Source organism: Camelus ferus, chromosome 32, assembly GCF_009834535.1.
Source record: "Camelus ferus isolate YT-003-E chromosome 32, BCGSAC_Cfer_1.0, whole genome shotgun sequence".
Lineage (NCBI taxonomy): Eukaryota > Metazoa > Chordata > Mammalia > Artiodactyla > Camelidae > Camelus > Camelus ferus.
Window position 1 is genome coordinate 11,979,753 of NC_045727.1, and position 16,624 is coordinate 11,996,376.

At 48.8% G+C, this 16,624-nt stretch overlaps 1 protein-coding gene across 11 annotated transcripts in view; it reads right to left on the minus strand.

Annotated features, from left to right (window-relative positions):
* LOC102510780 (sodium/glucose cotransporter 1) overlaps nt 1–11,002 on the minus strand; it is a 59,044-nt gene extending 48,042 nt beyond the window's left edge. For 5 of the 11 annotated variants that reach the window (XR_004316523.1, XM_032471324.1, XM_032471321.1 and 2 more), the window contains exons 1-6: nt 10,771–11,002; nt 5,502–5,626; nt 5,102–5,220; nt 4,092–4,211; nt 3,044–3,228; nt 1,641–1,806 (exon numbers count right to left, since the gene is read on the minus strand). The gene's annotated coding sequence lies outside the window, so the exon portion shown is untranslated. The other 6 variants (XM_032471316.1, XM_032471315.1, XM_032471314.1 and 3 more) reach the window with 6 other exon arrangements.
* Between the last annotated feature and the right edge of the window lie 5,622 nt (nt 11,003–16,624).

The following is a 16,624-nucleotide window of genomic DNA, read 5'->3' on the forward strand; positions in this document are numbered from 1 at the left end:
AAATTTTTAAAAGCTGTACCAGAGAGTGGAATAAAGCAATAAAGGAAATATCCATCTCTGGTTTTATAATCAAATTAAATCTGGAGTCCTGACCTAACGTAGGTAGAACAGTGTTGTTGGTTGGGACAAAAACGATTTTTTTTTTACATTTAGCTGAAATTCTTCTTTGATAAACGTGAAAGGTTTAAAGGATCTATGCCACAAGTTTGATATTTTAACTCATGAATTGGCAACATTTCTTCATAGGTCTGGATGTCCTTTGAGACAAAAGGTATTCAAAATATTAACTGGGCAGGGTCTCATATTACATGACTCAACTAAAGCTGAAGAGAGGTACTTGCAGACTTTCAAGTTTTGAATCCATCCATTTTCTCTTTTGTTGGAAAGGCCTTGTATTCTGTGGGCAATTGTTTTGAGGCTCAATTGAAAAATCTTTCACTTTTTGTATCTTTTTTTACAGCATTTTCCTCATAATTTTCTAACAAATTTCCATAACTGAAATAATTTTTTGTCATCTTTCCATCCAAATTGTTTTGCTTTTTAGTGTGAGAATCCAGCTGTTTTAAAGCTGGCCAAAGTTACAAACTCAAATTCTGTTAAAAATCATTACTGTTTGTTTTGGATATTTATTTCTGATTTGGGGCAATGAATTTTATAATTTTTTTCCACTGAGAGCAAACATTTTTAAAATCAAATTCACTCTGTAGTGAAATTTGAAAATTTCTCTTAATATTGTTCACTTTATTAAATTTTTTTCACATACCCAACGAATAGCTCTACCTAAACATTATATCCTTTAGATGAATTGGTTCCTTTGTTGTTACAAAATGACCACTTCTGTACCTGGCGATATTCTTTGCTCTGAAATAGATTTTTATGTTATTTGATTAACGTTAGCATGGTGTATCTTTTTCTATCACTTTATTTTTAACCTACTTGTATCTTTTTATTTAAAGTAGAATGCATATAGCCAGGATGTAGTTGAGTCTTGATTTTTATTTAATCAGATAATCTCTACTTTAAATTAGCGTGTTTAGACCACCGGCATTTAATGTGAGTACTGATGTGGTCACATGTAAATATACTGTCCAACTGTTGTTTTCTGTGTGTCCCTGGGTTGCTTCACAGACTGATCCAGTGAGGCTCACTGGCAAGGACAGCTTTCGAGGCCGGTGTCTGAGGTGTGCTCTGCTCCCTTTTGAGCTGTGTCTTGCCCTGGTGCTCTCTGGTAAACCGACAAGCCTGTAGCTCAGCTTAGTCCTAGGAAGCTACCAGTTTCTTCTTCATTGCTCTTTACCACAGGCCCTCTTGTTTTGAACTTCCTCACATTCTGTTGCAAATAAAATCAGCTCATTTGGGAAGGGCTCAGCGCTCTTCATTTTGCCCTGCCTCTCTCCCTGGGCAAACCCTGAGCCCCGGCTCTGGGCTGGGCAGGGACAGTGGTGTCCTCTCTCTGAATAACAACCGTGTTTGGGGAGGGGGCGGTGATCAGGGGGCCTTTGATCTCGGCTTGCTTCTCCCAGCATGGAATCTCCACTTTACAAATGAGCCCGGCCAAGGGTGTGCCCGGCCAAGGCAGAGTCTGTGTGTCACAAGTGAAGCCTCAGCAGGAGAGAGCCCCCGCCTCTTGTCCGACTTACCTGGAGCTTAGCCTTGGCACCAGGCAGCTGCGGGGTGGGGGTGGGATGAGAAATGCTGATGGGCTGGCCCTCTCAGGAAGATGCTGCCTGGACTTGGAGCTGGGTGGAGAGGGTGCCCTGTGTTCTTGGCAGCACCTACTTGGAGTGAAGTTGCCATCATGTTGGGCTGGAGCGGGGAGGAAGGAAAAGGACATTGTTCAAATGCTGCAGACTCACTGATCTTGCTACATTTTAGAATATTTTCTTGAATAATATTTTTAGTATGCCCTTAAGTCGGTTGCCAGAGACTTTAAATACACATATATGCACTGTAAATATATATAAAGACTATCAATATGTATATATAAAGACTATATTTTATAAAATTTACACATATAAATTTAAAAATTAACATACAAATAATAAACACAAATATATTTCATATAATAATTATAAACATTAATATATTCATATATTAATATTAACATAAATATATTACTGTAAGTATATAACTATAAACAAATATATATTCTATAAATATATAATTGTAAACGTAAATACATATATGTAAACATTATTATAAATACATATAAAACAATTTTCGCCATCTCGGCTGGGGAGTGGGTCTGTGGAGCCCTTGGGGTCGCTGCTCCAGAAGTAGACACCCCGCCTCCCCAAGTGGTTTTTGAAAATCTAGCAGCGGGCGCCAGCTGGATTCTTACAGGACTCCCAGGGCAGGAAGGCTTGGGGACAGACGCCCCTAATCTACCTCCTTTTTTAATTAAAAATAATTTTTTTTGCTGGTCCCACATTAGCTCATGGAATAAAGCTCCTGTTACCCTGAACTTTCACTTTCTGAGCCCTTGGGGTAAAGACCGCTTGTAAGCTGGTAAGACAGTCCCCCTGGGATTGGACTCCTCTCCACCCCATCGCAGCACAGGGAGGACCCCGAGCCCCTTCCAGCGCTCAGCTCTCACGCCCCTTGGCGGACACGGCTTGTGCGGCAACCCTTGCGCCTGGATGGCATTTAGCGGTCTGTGGAGCCCTCCAGCGACGAAATGTCAAAACAACCGTTTTGCGGTAGTTGGGCCACATTTCATTTGGGATGAAGTGATGTGCGACCAGTTGGGTATGACCATCCTTTACAAGGGAGCAGATTGGGAGCTTGTTATTGAGGGACTAGACTCATCAGCCTGCATCCGTGCCCACAGGCATCCAATTTCTGGGTCCCAGCTACTGGGTCCCTTGGAAATTCTTGATTTCTTTTCCACACCAGGGACAGAATTCTGTAGTCTTGGGGTTAATCTCACTCATCCTGGTGGACCCCACCCTCCACGTGGCTGGTTGGAAGGAGGAACTTCTGTACCCATCCTTAGTCCCCTCCCCGCAGTGGCCAGCCCAGAGGGAGCTGCCTGTGTTCTCACTTGTGATCTGTCCCCTCCACTTTAAGCCCAGTCGGATGAGGCTTATCAGCAGCTGGGGGTCTGGTCACCGCACTAGCCTCGTGCTGGTCCTGGTGGCAGCTGGCTGTTTGCATCTGCAGGTCCCAGTCCCTGGAGCCCTCACCCAGTAGAGTCCAGAGGATGGCAGTAGAGAGGACAGGGTGAGCCTGGAAGTTTGGGAGAGCCTGATGCAAATACTGGACTGTCCCCTGGAAAGACCATTTCTCAAGAAATCTTCAATAAAGACCCCCCCCCCCCCACTGTCACCTTTTCTGTCATGGAGAAGTGGACTCTTCCCTTTAGCTAATGGTAATTGATTTCCATCCAGACCAGGGAATTTATGTTAGAATTATAATCTGAGACCCTTCAGGTTTTGTCTGAGGACCCGGGGCCGCAGGTGGGCGAGGTCTAGCTAAGCACCCTGAACGCACTGGCAGGCCACCAAGTGAGGAGAGCAGAGGGTAGTCTTCACTTCTCCTTCCCTGGAGGCCCGGGGCTGGGGTGTTTAAGGGGTGAAGACTAAAGCAGCAGGGTGGTCCGAGGCCCGGGGAGCCCAGGGAAAGGTGATGGGGAAACGGTGACGTGACCGCGCGGCTCTGTGCAGGCGTGACTAAGCCATGGGCTCTGCCCCTTCAAGCTGAATACCCTCAGCACCACCCGAGGGTGGAGTTTTCACACTCGTGCTGGCCCAGAGCAGGGCTGGGTGGGCCTGTCCAGTCTGAAGCAGCTCAGCTGGAAATGGACGGCTAACCCCAAGTTTCTAGGAAACACCTCAGGCAAACACCCCGCTTAGAGGACACACCCATCTCACAGGGACCTGATTAGTGAAGACAGGTGGGATGGATCTGAGCAATCATTAGCCACAGGTGCGCTCTCACAGGGGCGCCCTCATTCCCTCATCACTCTCACCCTAGGTGGGAATCTTGGGTGCTGAGATGGAGGGGAGGGGATGCTTAAAACCAGAGAGAGTCTTAGACCAACCAGCAGCCGTGGGGTCCAGGGCCAGATCCCAGTTCCAGGAAAGACTCACCTGCAGCACGTGCTGGGTCAGCTGGGTGACAAGTCCTAGGTGCTGTGGGGACTGCTTGGTGTTGCTGTGGTCTTCTGCTAATTCTCCATCATGGGGACGGCTGGCGTCTGCAGTGGAGACCTGTTGGTGGGATATGGGACTAACTGCCCTATGGCATCACTTCTCACTCCAGGGCCTCAACATGGAGGGAGACTTGTGGGGCCCCCAGTGGGAGCACCCCAGGTGTCGAGTCTTTGTCTTTCCTGGAGATGGTGGGACGGACAAGAGAAGGAGCGAGACCCCCGGGGGTAGGGTGTGTGCGGTGGGGTTTCCTACTCCTTTCCCCAGATTCTAGGTCCTTCCCTCCCTGGTCTGGGATGTGCTTGGCTTTGGCACCAGGAGTGACTATCTCCTTGGACAGAAGCACAGGGAGGCGTTACTGCTGCCCAGTGTGCAGGACTAGGGACAGGGCGGCCACCAAGAGTGAGCTCGCGGTGTGTGGGGCTGCCACCCAGCTCCCAGCACCGCTGATTGGACACATCTCTTTCTGGCTCTGTGTTCAGTGATGCCCATCAGTAGCTCGCCATCAGCCACATGGAAGTATTTACACTGTGAAAACTGGCAAATGCTACAAATTCAGTCTCCCTCCCAACACACGCACACGCACACGCACACGCACACGCACACACGCTGTGTTGGTTGTGCAACATTTGGGGCCACCGACTGGGAGACTGAGGCTGGAAAGTTTACTGAATTAGGGGTAGAGCTGGACAAGAACCTTCCTGTGTGAGATGCACTGGGCTGGGGACGGAGAGAGCAAGTGAACGCGCCCCTCTCCCCTGCCCAGGCTGAGGAGGGAGACCCAACCCTTCCTCGGAGTTGTCGGCTCACCTGGCACTGGGCATACACCTGGGGTTTTGCCGGCAGTGTATAAGAGCTGTAAGGAGGGCTTAGCAGTAGTAAGAGTGTCAGGGACAAAAGCGGAAAAGCCTGAGGGTGTCAAGGATTGTAAAGATATAGGGAAACGGGACCTGGTGTAATTCAGCGCATCAGCCACAAGAGGGAGCAGCAACACTGAAAATGTGGGGTCCTTCCGCCGCAGCGGTCCCATCTCTGGGTATCACGTGGAATAGCGTTGTTACTGCTGCATCTGTTGTTACAAAAAGTCACAGTTGGAAACAACCTACGTGCCCAGTACATACTATATATACACATATATAATAGCTATATGGAGATGTACTATATATACTATATACACACATATTTCTATGCTGAATATTCAGCAACTAGGATGAATGAAATACATTATTATGGCTAGATCTGAAAAACATAATCTTGAGTGAAACAGCGTAGCCCATTATGTGATGACAAGTACTGCATAAATCTATTTACGTAAATTGAAAAACTCGGAAACAAATTTAGATTTCTTACCAGAGCTCAGCGTGACCTGCTGCCTTTTCTGTGTAGGAGTTTGTTCGCTTGTGGTCTCTCCCCGTCTCCTACATGTCCGACAATGACTTTGTTGGGTTTATTTCTGGCCCACTTCTGTTTCCACCCTGTTCTTGGAAAAGTAGATTGGTACCTCCACTTTGGAAAATAGTTTTGCTTAAAATGGAGACAATCAAACACACCTACCACACGACCCAGCCACTGCATGCCGGGGCACAGACACGAGAGGAACGGTAACATGTCTCCCCGGCACACAAGACAGTAGGACTCTGCCTGGTACACGGTGTGTGAGCAATAAACACTTGAATGAATGAATGAATGAATGGATGGTTCAGAAAGGAGAAGATGCAGCCAGTGTAGCCAGCTGGACGAATCTGAATCTGGCCAGCTGGTCATCTGGTCTCGAGTCACAGTGTGTGGCCATGGCCGGTGGGCCGATGTGGCCCGTCCTGGCCAGAAGGTGTAGGAGGCCACTGCTAGTCTTTTGCTCTGGAGTGAGGCCGGATCTACTGCAGAAGGGCCGCCTGGTGCAGAGTGGGGCTGAGTGCTCTGCTGAACTGGCCCCTCAGGGCTGCTGAGGGGATGCTGGCCCATCGCCAGCTCCTGTGCCGGATTAAAAGGTAGGAAAGCGGGAAAACAGGGAGGCACTGTCTCGCTGCAGCGATGCTCCAGCACCTTCTGCTGGCCAAGCCCGGCACTGCACCAGCTGGCCAAACTGCGGTTTCTGTCTCAGGTGCCCCATCCTGTACCCAAAGATCTCACCCCCTCCCGCAAATGCATAGACACCTGTTGCCAAGAGTCACTGTATCCACAGGGAACTATATTAATTTCTCCTCATATGCACAGTTCTTCTGCATATTCTGCTAACCTCCAACAGCTTGTACATAAAGTAATACTGAGCAGAAGAAAAGAGACATGGCTGATAAATACAAATAGATACACACACAATAACGAGCAAGGGAAAAAGACGCTACATCACCACGGCTCCTTTCTTTCCACCGATTGTGAATCGGGTTGCCAGATACAAGACAAGATGCTCCACCAATGAATAAGTGTTTAGTATAATTGTGTCCCAAATATTCCACGGGACATACACTAAAAACATTATCCATTGTTTATCTGAAATGTAAATTTAACTGGGCATCTGTATTTTCATTTGCTAAACCTGGTGACTCTAGTCACGAGGCTATGTTGACATCTATGGTTTCTCTCTCTCTCCCCATTAAATATTTCTCGGTTGTCCTTGGCTAGAACCCCAGCTGGTCATGGGTCTTTACCTGGTGGTGGTGGTGCAGGATCTAAACTTTCTTTCCTAAGAGTCTAAGTACTAAGAAAGACCAGGATGCTTAGTGCTCTGGGCTCTAGACAGAGTCCTCCCTGCCTCCGTTGCGTGGCCGCCACCCGATTTCTCTTTAGTCATCAGGGCTGACTGGTCCAACCAGCAAGGGACCCCTTTTTTCTGCTTGTGGGTTTCAACTCAGTGGAACCATGTAGTGTCTCCTGGGGGAAGCATGGTCTTCTTGGGAACAAAGATCACCAATGCAGCAGAGCTCGGAGCTCCAGGACAGGGAGCAAACATCCTTTGGGTGAATTGTTGGGATTAATCATGGAAAAAGCCTCTCTGATTTCTACCCCTTGATTGCCAGCCTCATGTATTCTGGATCTGGGGCGACCCCACCAAATAATGGTCTTTGATTCAAAAGATAAACTGCATCCTAGAAGGCAGAAGCCCATATTTCAGGGTGTTAGCTCTCACTTTGTGCCTTCAGTAAGCTATTCCATTTTAAAAAGAAGCCAGCTACTTCCGGGCAACAGGTACATAGTAAAACCAGCCCACTCTGCGCTGCATGTCTTTTGTCATGGAATAAGTTGAGACACAAGGCTGTGGGGACTGCCATGACGTTGGCTAAAGCATGCCAAGAGCGCAAATTATATCCAGAATTTGTAGCCCTCCCAGGATGGAAGAGATGCAGTGGAATCATCCTGCCACCAGGTGGCTGGTCGGTCCCCCAGGGAATTGTGCCATCCTGGGGGTTCTCTCTTGGCAGATCTGCCACTAGGTGACAGCAGTAGCCAGGTCCTCCTTGATGGGGTGGGGACTGTGTAGGTGAGCTCCTGCCCAACCTCCAAACCTGCCATCTCCCAGGAAGCCAGCCAATGAGGGGATGAGGGCAGAGCAGCGAGAATCCCAGAGAAACAGGGCCAGGGCCTCTGGGTTTAGGTAGCCCTGTATTCCCAGTGTCTGGATTCCAAGTTAGGCGAACCAATAATTCCTTCCTTAGCTGAGGCTATTTGAGTTGGGTTTCCTGGGACCTGCAGGATCACCGACTTCTTCCAGAGCAGAGGTCTGCACACATGCTCCAGGAACACGGAGAGGTGTCCGAAAATTCTGGACCAGCCTCAAATATTGAAAAGGCCAAGAAATTCCACCATACAAAGGCAGGTGAGCTGTTGGAAATGTAAGAAACACAGACATAACCCCTGTATAATGCCAGTGCTTGGTACACATTTCAGAAACGAATGCTGCCTGAAGAAAGTGATTTGGAGAAGAGTTCCCAAGGCCAGGCACAGTGGACTCAGTTAACCAGCTGGGTTAAAAGTAAATGGATGGATGACAGATGACTGGATAAAGAAGATGTGGTATATATTCACAATGGAATATTACTCAGCCATGAAAAAGAATGAAATAATGCCATGTGCAGCAACATGGATGGACCTGGAGATTATCATACTAAGTGAAGTAAGTCAGACAGAGAACGACAAATATCATATGATCTCTCTTATACGTGGAATCTAAAAAAAATAACACAAATGAACTTATTTACAAACCAGAGATAGACTCACAGACATAGAAAACAAACTATGGCTACCAAAGGGCAAAAAGGGTGGGGGGAGGGAAAATTGGGGGGTTTGAGATTAACACACTGTATGTATGTAACTATATAATAAATATATATATATATGTAGTTACATAAGTAACAAATATAGTTACGTATATAGTTTATATACATATAAAACAGATAAACAACAAAGATCTACTGTATAGCACAGCGAACTATATTAAATAACTTGTAATAACCTATAATGGAATAGAATTTGAAAAAGAATATATATATTTATATGTATAGTTGAATCACTTTGGCATACACTCAACTAACACAACATTGTAAACCAACTATAGTTCAATTAAAAAAAGAAAGTTAAAATTCACACAAAAAAGTAAATGAATGGAAAAAGATACCATGAAGTTCCTACCCCAAAGAAAGCTGGCATAGTTATATTGATATCCGTTTGGAAAGTTTTATGGCTAAGAAGCATTACCTAGAATAACTTAAAGAAGATAAAGGCAGATTCGAAGACTTCACTGGCTTGACCTGATGGACTTAGATACAGAGCACATGTCCAGAGTTATAGTATGTATAGTCCCTTCAAGCAGAAAAGGAACATTGACAAAATTTGACCACATACTGGGCCATTAAGCAAGATTAAACAAATTTCAAATGACCGAAATCATTCCGCATGTGTCCTATAAGCCAAACACCACAAGCCAGTGGCAAACTAGGAATCAGTAGCCAAGAGACCCTGGGCATCCTCAGATGTTTCGCAGTAAAGAAATAGGCTCCCAGTAGTTGAGAGAAGGTCTCCAACTGGAAATCAGATGACAGATTGAACTTGAACTGTAGTGAAATCCCTCCATAAACACTGTGTGGGATACAGCTAGTGGATTACACAGAGGAAAACTGATAGCCTTAAATTGCACACAGAAATTTTATAGAAAGTGGATGAGCTAAGCACATGTCTCAGAAAGCCAGAAAACAGCAAAAGAGTCTCAAAGTAAAATAGAATGAAGGAAATAAGAAAGGGAGAGACAAATACTAAAGAAATAGAAAATAAATATCCAGTGGGGATGATAAAACAGGAAAGCAGAGAGTTGTCTGTTTCATGATATTACTGAAATTGAAAGCAATTTGGTGAATTTATCAAGAACAAATGAAAGAAGGCAAACATTACCCATATCAGGAATGAAACGGGGGCTATTTTTGCAGAATGGCATATCTAAAATGGATAATGAGAGCCTATGATAATAGCATTATGCCAATCATTTGAGATGAAATGAGAACATTCCTAGAAAAATCTAATCAAACACATATATTTGAGTCAAGAAGAAACAGAAAATCTCAGTCCTTAAAAGGGCACTGGGTCAGTGCTCAAAAGTCTTCCCTCAAAGAAAGCTGACTAGGAGAGCTTCTCTGATAAGCAATTCCAACGTTACATAAATTCCTCTAGAGGATAAAATAATTCATTTCATGAAGTTAACACAGCCTCGATGGTGAAACCTGACAAGGGCAGTGAATGAGGAGCCACATCTCTGTCTCACTCAGGAATATAGATGCAAACATTCTGAACAAAATATTAACACCTTGAATCCAGCCACTGTACAGGACAATACATGTGGACAAGCCTGGTTCATGTATTCCAAGAAGGCAAGACTGGTTCAACGTTAGAACAATCTACACAATTCGTGACATTAAAAGAGAAAAATCATATCAAGAGATGCAGAAAAGGCATTGGATCAAATGCAACAGATGATTTTGGAAAACCCACTTATCATACATGGACTGTAAGAGAACTTCCTTAATCTGGTGAGATAGTCTTTAAAGAAAACTAGCAGGCATCATGTTTCATAATGAAATGTTTTAAAGTATCCCTTGTGACAAGGCAAGGATGCCCATTACCCTCCCTGCTGTTGTACCGGGCACTAGAGCTCCAGCAGAGGGAGCAAGGCACGGGAAGGCAAGGAAATGTGTAAGAACTGGGAAGACAGCAACAACATTGTCATTCTTCACAGATCATATGTTTGTATAGCAAGTCCCACAGAATGTAGATAAATTAGTAGAACCTATAAAAAAGCATATCGAATTTACCAGATCCAATTCCAAATAGAGAAACTTCCTATTTAACAGCAAATGAATAGAAAATATCACTTAAGAAGGATACAGTTTACAATTGCATTAAAAATATCAGTTTCCTAAGGATGAATCTAAAGAGACGTCCAAGTCATTTGTTTCTGAGAAAACTCTAGATACAACTTCATTGAGAATTATTACAGCCTGTTAATGGAGGAGAGAGACAAAGAGAGAGAAAGGATATTCATGGACTGAAAGATTCAATATGGTAAAGATGTCAGTTTCCCCCCAAACTGATTGGTAAATCCCCTGGAGAACTGGTTCAAGGTGCAAAATTCCTGTACCTTTTTTTTTAACAGGCAGAAGCGAAGGAGCTGATTGTAATTAACGGAGGCTCAGGTCTTCTTGACGAAGATGAGCTCTCTCCTTCTTCCTGGTCATCTGGGCATCTTCAAGGTTATGACCAGAACACCTGGTTCCCTTCTCTCTGCCTTTGAGGACTCAGGCCCTGCCCCAAGCTGAGTAGGCGACCTGGAGAGGTCTCCCTGTGGGCACACCTGGCCCAGCTTCTGTCCAGACAGCGGGTCCGGGAGGGACTCCCGGGCTCTTTGAGGGGGGGGGGGGTCACCCCGCCCCGTCCCTCTCCAGTCTTGGCCCGCCCGCCCGGCACCAGGACTTGCTGCCCTCTTTCGGCCGCCAGGGGTCGCTGTCTTAACGGTGGAAGCGCAGGGGGGAACGCAGCGTCCAGGCCCGGAGGAGGAGGGGACCCCGAACAGCGGATTCAGGGACCTCAGAGTGATGCCCCGGGAAACTGAGGTCCGGAGCCCAGGGTCATCCCAGGCGACGGCAGAGTGGGAACCAGGACGTGGGGGCAGGCTTAGTGACCACCCAGTGATGCCCGGGGGCCTCGCCTGATTCTCACTTAACGCCGCCAGGCATGCACACCGCTGGGGACAAGGTCCAGGGTCCACAATCGGAGGAGGAGTGCGGGTGCGGGACCAGTCTCGGCTTGTACCCAGGTCTGTAAGTGAGACCGGCTGCTCTGCAGAGCCGGCTGAAGGTCGCAGTGACCTCCCGTGTCCCCAGGGCTCCAGAGGGGCGTCCGCCCTCCCGGAAGTGCTGACCCAAGCACCAGGGATGCCCAGGGCTTCCCAGTGCCATGTTTGTGAAGGAAGGACAGGAATTGTCCAACGTCTGTCCGCGCAGACGGGCCGGCACCTGCTATGTGTTGCCCTACTTGACTGGTTGGCTCCCAATCCTAGAGACGTACGTGCAGGAACTTAGAAGGCGCAGGTATCTTGGCATGATGCTGTCTAGGTACATTTGAAAACTTGGACAAATCACAAGGCGCTCAGCCTGCTCTGCAAGGCCCTGAGGGCCCTGCCCCCTTCCTTGGATCCAGCCCCGCTGGCCTCCTTGCTGTTTCTGCAACTTGTCAGGCACGTCTGACCCCAGGGCCTTTGCACTAGCTGTCTCTTCTGTCAGGCGTGCTCCGCCCCAGGCACCTCCCGGGGGTCCCCTCTTTCATTCAGGGGTGGCCTCTCCTAACCATTCATCGAAACCAACATTTGTCACCCCTAACCCCTTCCTTTCCTAAAGAACTTCATACTTTACATGTTGCTTGTCCAGCCTGCCTCACCCACTGGAACTTTGCTTCAGGACTTGGTCTCTGAGGCCCCCGTCACATCCCAGGGCCCAAGACAGTGCTGGGCTTTGGAGCTGATCAGGGGCTATGTATGGAATGGGTGACGCTTGTTTCTTTGGGAAGCAGGAACCATGGGCCTGGGGGACAAGGGGATCTAATGTGACAGTTTTTTTTCTCTTGGGTGAAGATTTGAACTTGTGGACCACGGGTTAGCGTTTCTTGCTTCTGTGTGGCTGATGTCTCGCGTCTGTGTTAGTGGTCTTGGCATTTTTGTGTTTCCCTAAAGCCCAGGCCCCTCCCCTCTTGACACCCCGTTCCCTCAGCACAGAGGAGACCTGGCTTGGAGACCCTCTGGTCTGGAGATTCCTCTCCCCAAGGAGCCTCTTCCCTCCTGGGGAGCTGTGAACCATGTATGAGGGGGTGGGGGGTACAAGACACCCCCTCCACCCAGCTCCTCTGCCCTGGAGGGCCCAGCCTCTGGGCTCTAGCAGGGCCTTGGGAGCTGGAATGAGCTGGAATCTGAGTTGGGGGCCAGGCCTCCACCACTTACCTGCTGGCTGACCTTGGCCAAGTCACGCTTCCCACCCCCACCTCATCCTACTACTCCGTGGAAGGAGAGAACCATCTTCCTAGACTTGGGCATCTGGGATTTACGATGATCAATCCTGGGTCTTTATAGGCATGACTGAGACCTTTTAGAGAAGTGACAACAGTGGCCACTAGAGGGCACTGCCAGCTGGGGCCTCTGTGTGTGCACGTGTGTGAGTGTGCACATATATGAGTGTGTGTGCAAGTATCAGTGTGTGTGTGTGTTAGGGGGGCACTGTGCAGGGGCACAGGTATGTTGACCAGGAATGCAGTTGGGACACCTCCGTGTGGCTCGTGAGGACAGTCAGGTGAGGGTGATGACGACCCTGTGCAGGTGACACTCCTGTGTGGTGCATGGTGACCCCCTCCCTGGCTGGGCTCCTGAACTTGACCATCCTGCCCCCAGGTCAGCTCCTGACAGGCCCAGGTTTCAGGCCCCAGGCATTGACCTGAGGCCTCTGGGGGAGAGCAGAGGGTGAGGCCTGGCCCGTCTGGGGGTGAGTGTGGGGTGGGGTGCAAAGGGCCCACGCTGCTACCTGAGGCCTGGAAGTGGGGGCAGCAGCAGGGGGTTTGGCTTCTCCCCTCGGACACGGAGGATTCTTTGTGTTTGAGACAAATAAGCACCAGACATCCTGCCTGCAGCCCCCTAGTGTACTGTCCGCTCAGGGCGGGACCAGGACTCACCTATGGAAAGGTCAGGCAGGCACTGCCCCTGAGCCTGTATCTTGGCTGCGGGTCTGGGAGTGAAGCTGAGAGGCGGAACTGCGCAGGCCCCGGGGGCAGGCAGGCGCTGGGCCTGCAGGAGCCAAGCCAGGCTGGGGCCCTGAGCAGAGAGGAGCTTGGCTGGGAGGCCTGCAGACTCCGGGGGGTCCTCAGCTCAGAATAGCCAAGGCTGAGTCTTAGGCTGCAGGTCCTGGGGCTGGGCCCGGCTGAGTGGGGGTCCTCATAGCCAAGGGCCTGTGGGCGCTGTCAGGGGGAGAGCACAGGGCCTTGGGTCCAGTGGCTGGGCTCACAGTGTGACCTGAGCAAGTCCTACATCCCCTGTGGGCCTTGGTTTCTCTTGTGCTGAGTGGGTGCAGCCTGATCTCTGAGACCTCTTCCAGGTTCCCTAGTAACCCCCCACCTGCTCTGGCTCCTGGGGCTGCCAGACTGGGCAGCCAGGACCCGTAATGGGCCTGGCAGCCCAGGCTCTGAGACTCCCCTGGAGGTGCTGGGGCTGGAGGTCTCCCCTCCAAGCCCCCCATCAAGGGCAGCTGCCCCAGGAAGGCCAGACTGGGGCCTCAGTTCTCAGAAACTGAGGGGCCATGTATACCTGAGGCAGAGGGGACAAAACCCCTTCCCTGGGCTCTGACTGTGGGACCACCAACAGGGTTCTTCCACAGCTCCACCTGTGCAGACCCCACAGACTCCAGCCCACTGACCTTGGGTCACATCCCTAGCCCCCCACTCCCAGCACTCGCACCCTCCCAGCGCCCCCAGGGCAGCTGGGGCTGAGCTCACAGCCCTGAGGTCCGTGGGGTGTCAGAGGCCCAGTGTTGAGAGAAAGAAAACACCCAGCCTAACTCAATCTACTCGAAGTTCAAAAACAGGCGAAGTTGAAAAATGGATGGTTTAAGGGCACCCAGAGGACATAAAACTGTAAGGAAAAGTAAAGAGGTGATGAACTCTGGGGCTTTAGTGACCTGATTTCTGGTCACGTTCTAGCCTGTGAGGTTAATTACTGGGAAATTCACATCACCTAGACTTGACCGTCTTGAAATGAACACTCACAAGGTTGTGCAACCATCACTACGATTGTTGTTACATTTTAAACTTTGCAGTTGCTTTTTATTTATTTCTGTTGTGGTTTTCACTGTTTACAGCTAAAATAGAAGGAAATCCATCAAAATATGAGTGGCGGCTCCTCTGGGTGAAATACACAGGGTGAAGTCTTTCTCTCCCGTTTGTTTTTCTGTACTTTTCATGTTGTTTACAGTGAGCAGCTGTTATTTTAAAACCAAGACCAAGACCAATAAACTCTATTTTAAGAAGAGCTCAGAAAACAAGGTGATGCTCTCTCACGCTGGCTGACACCTGGGTCCTCGGAGCTCATCTACACCCTGCTGCCTCCACCTGGACCTGGAGTTTGGGGGTCCCGGAGGCCGCAGCACCTCTCTGCCAGGATGGCCCCCAACACAGGAGGGAAATCTCTTCCAGGCTTGGCAATTCCCCCCTAGATTGTCTGTTCCAGGCCCTGTAACTCCACGTCACACTTGTGTTTGTTAAACTCTATGTCCCTTTGCTTTTGTTAGCCCCAGCTCGTGAACTGGAGACCTGTAGGTCCCCTGGGAGAGTGGGTGAGATGTTTTGCCACCAGCCACTACTTTTTTCTCCCTCCACTTTCATTTATTGCTAAGGCCCTCTTATGAGAGCCTTGAGGAACAAATTCAAAATTAAAGTTGAAATTCCTCTACAATCCAACTGCTCAGTCCAAATGGTGGCCCCTGAGATCCTCCTGCCGTGCCCCCGACTTTGTGTGTGTGTGTGTGGGTGATCTCAACCTGGTGCACGCTGCTACCAGGTGGCAGTAATCCTATATCAGGCCTTGAGTTCCAAGACAGGCCCCTGCTTCTGGTCAGGAAGGGCTTCACACTGGACTGAATGCCTGTGTGCTTTGCTCTCCCGTGACCCACCGAGTTCTCATGGGTGGGCGTCAAGTCTCTTTCCTTAAGGAGGGTCTTGAATTAGATCAGTGTGGTTAGCCCTCTGCAGGCCATAGCCTCTTTTCTGCACAAAGCCTTGGAACTCCCACCACAATGCACACTTATACAGACACATCGCAGGGCTGTCAAAGAAATCTTCACATATTGAGATACAGGGAATTCATTCTGGCTTATACATGAGTTAACTTGAATTTGATACTAACTAAAACAGCCTGTTTGTGGCCCATCAAATATACATTGTACATCTGCTTTAATTATGTGAGAAAAGGGTACATTGACCAGAAGTAAAGAATGTTCCTGTTAGAAATAAAGATTAAATGTCCTTCTTCCTGGCACGCCATATTATACCTGCTGCCCATGTAGGTGCTGGTCTGGTTTTTTTTCAAACCTTGAAGAAGTGTATCCCTGACTTGTTTAATGTTCTTTATTCTGGCAAGACATAAAACTGCACTGGAAACCATGCTTCTCTGGGGCAGTTTCTCAGAGCCATCTGGGAAGTGGGCTTCCAGGCTTGTCGTCAGTTTGGCTCAAATAAACATCTTTTTTATTCTTATTATTGATTGTTTAGTGATTATTCTCATTGACAAGGGTTTCTCAAGCCCCTGAGCTAGATGTCCTGGGACCGCTCCTGGCTCTGGGCCCCTGGCCACAGAGAGGAGGACACTGGGCCTCTTCTTTGGGACCCCAGGGGGTAGACCTTGGATCCATCCTTGCACCCTTGCTGGGTGCTGTGCTGAGTGCTTCCCTGAATTATCTCCCTGAATCTGCTCACAGCCCTGAGGGGTAGCTGCCACTATCAACACCTCCTCATCACAGAGGAGGACCCAGGGAGGACGGTCACCTACCCAAGGTCGCACCCCTGGAAAGTGGTGGAGCCGGGACTAGAACCTGGGTCTGTCTGGGTTCCAAGCTCAGGCTCTTACCACAAGCTGGGATTCAAGCCCGGCGGGGAGTCAGCTCCATGACCTGCAGGTCCTTCCAGCACTGAGAATGCATTTGAGAAGCCTCTTGGGTTTCTAAAGCATCTTCATGCATGTGTGTCCTTCCAGAGTCCTTCCCCACAGCTTGTGAGGTGGGCAGGGCTGGGCCTGACATCCTCTTTGCCGGTGAGGAGACAAGGCTTAGAGGCATTAAGGAAATGGCCCAAGGTAACATCAAGTCAGGATCAGAGCTGAGATAGGTGTTGGGCTAAGTCCTTTTCCATGGAGCTGCCAGGCACTTGTGTTTCTCATGATTAGGATCTATCCACCCACCCAACTATCC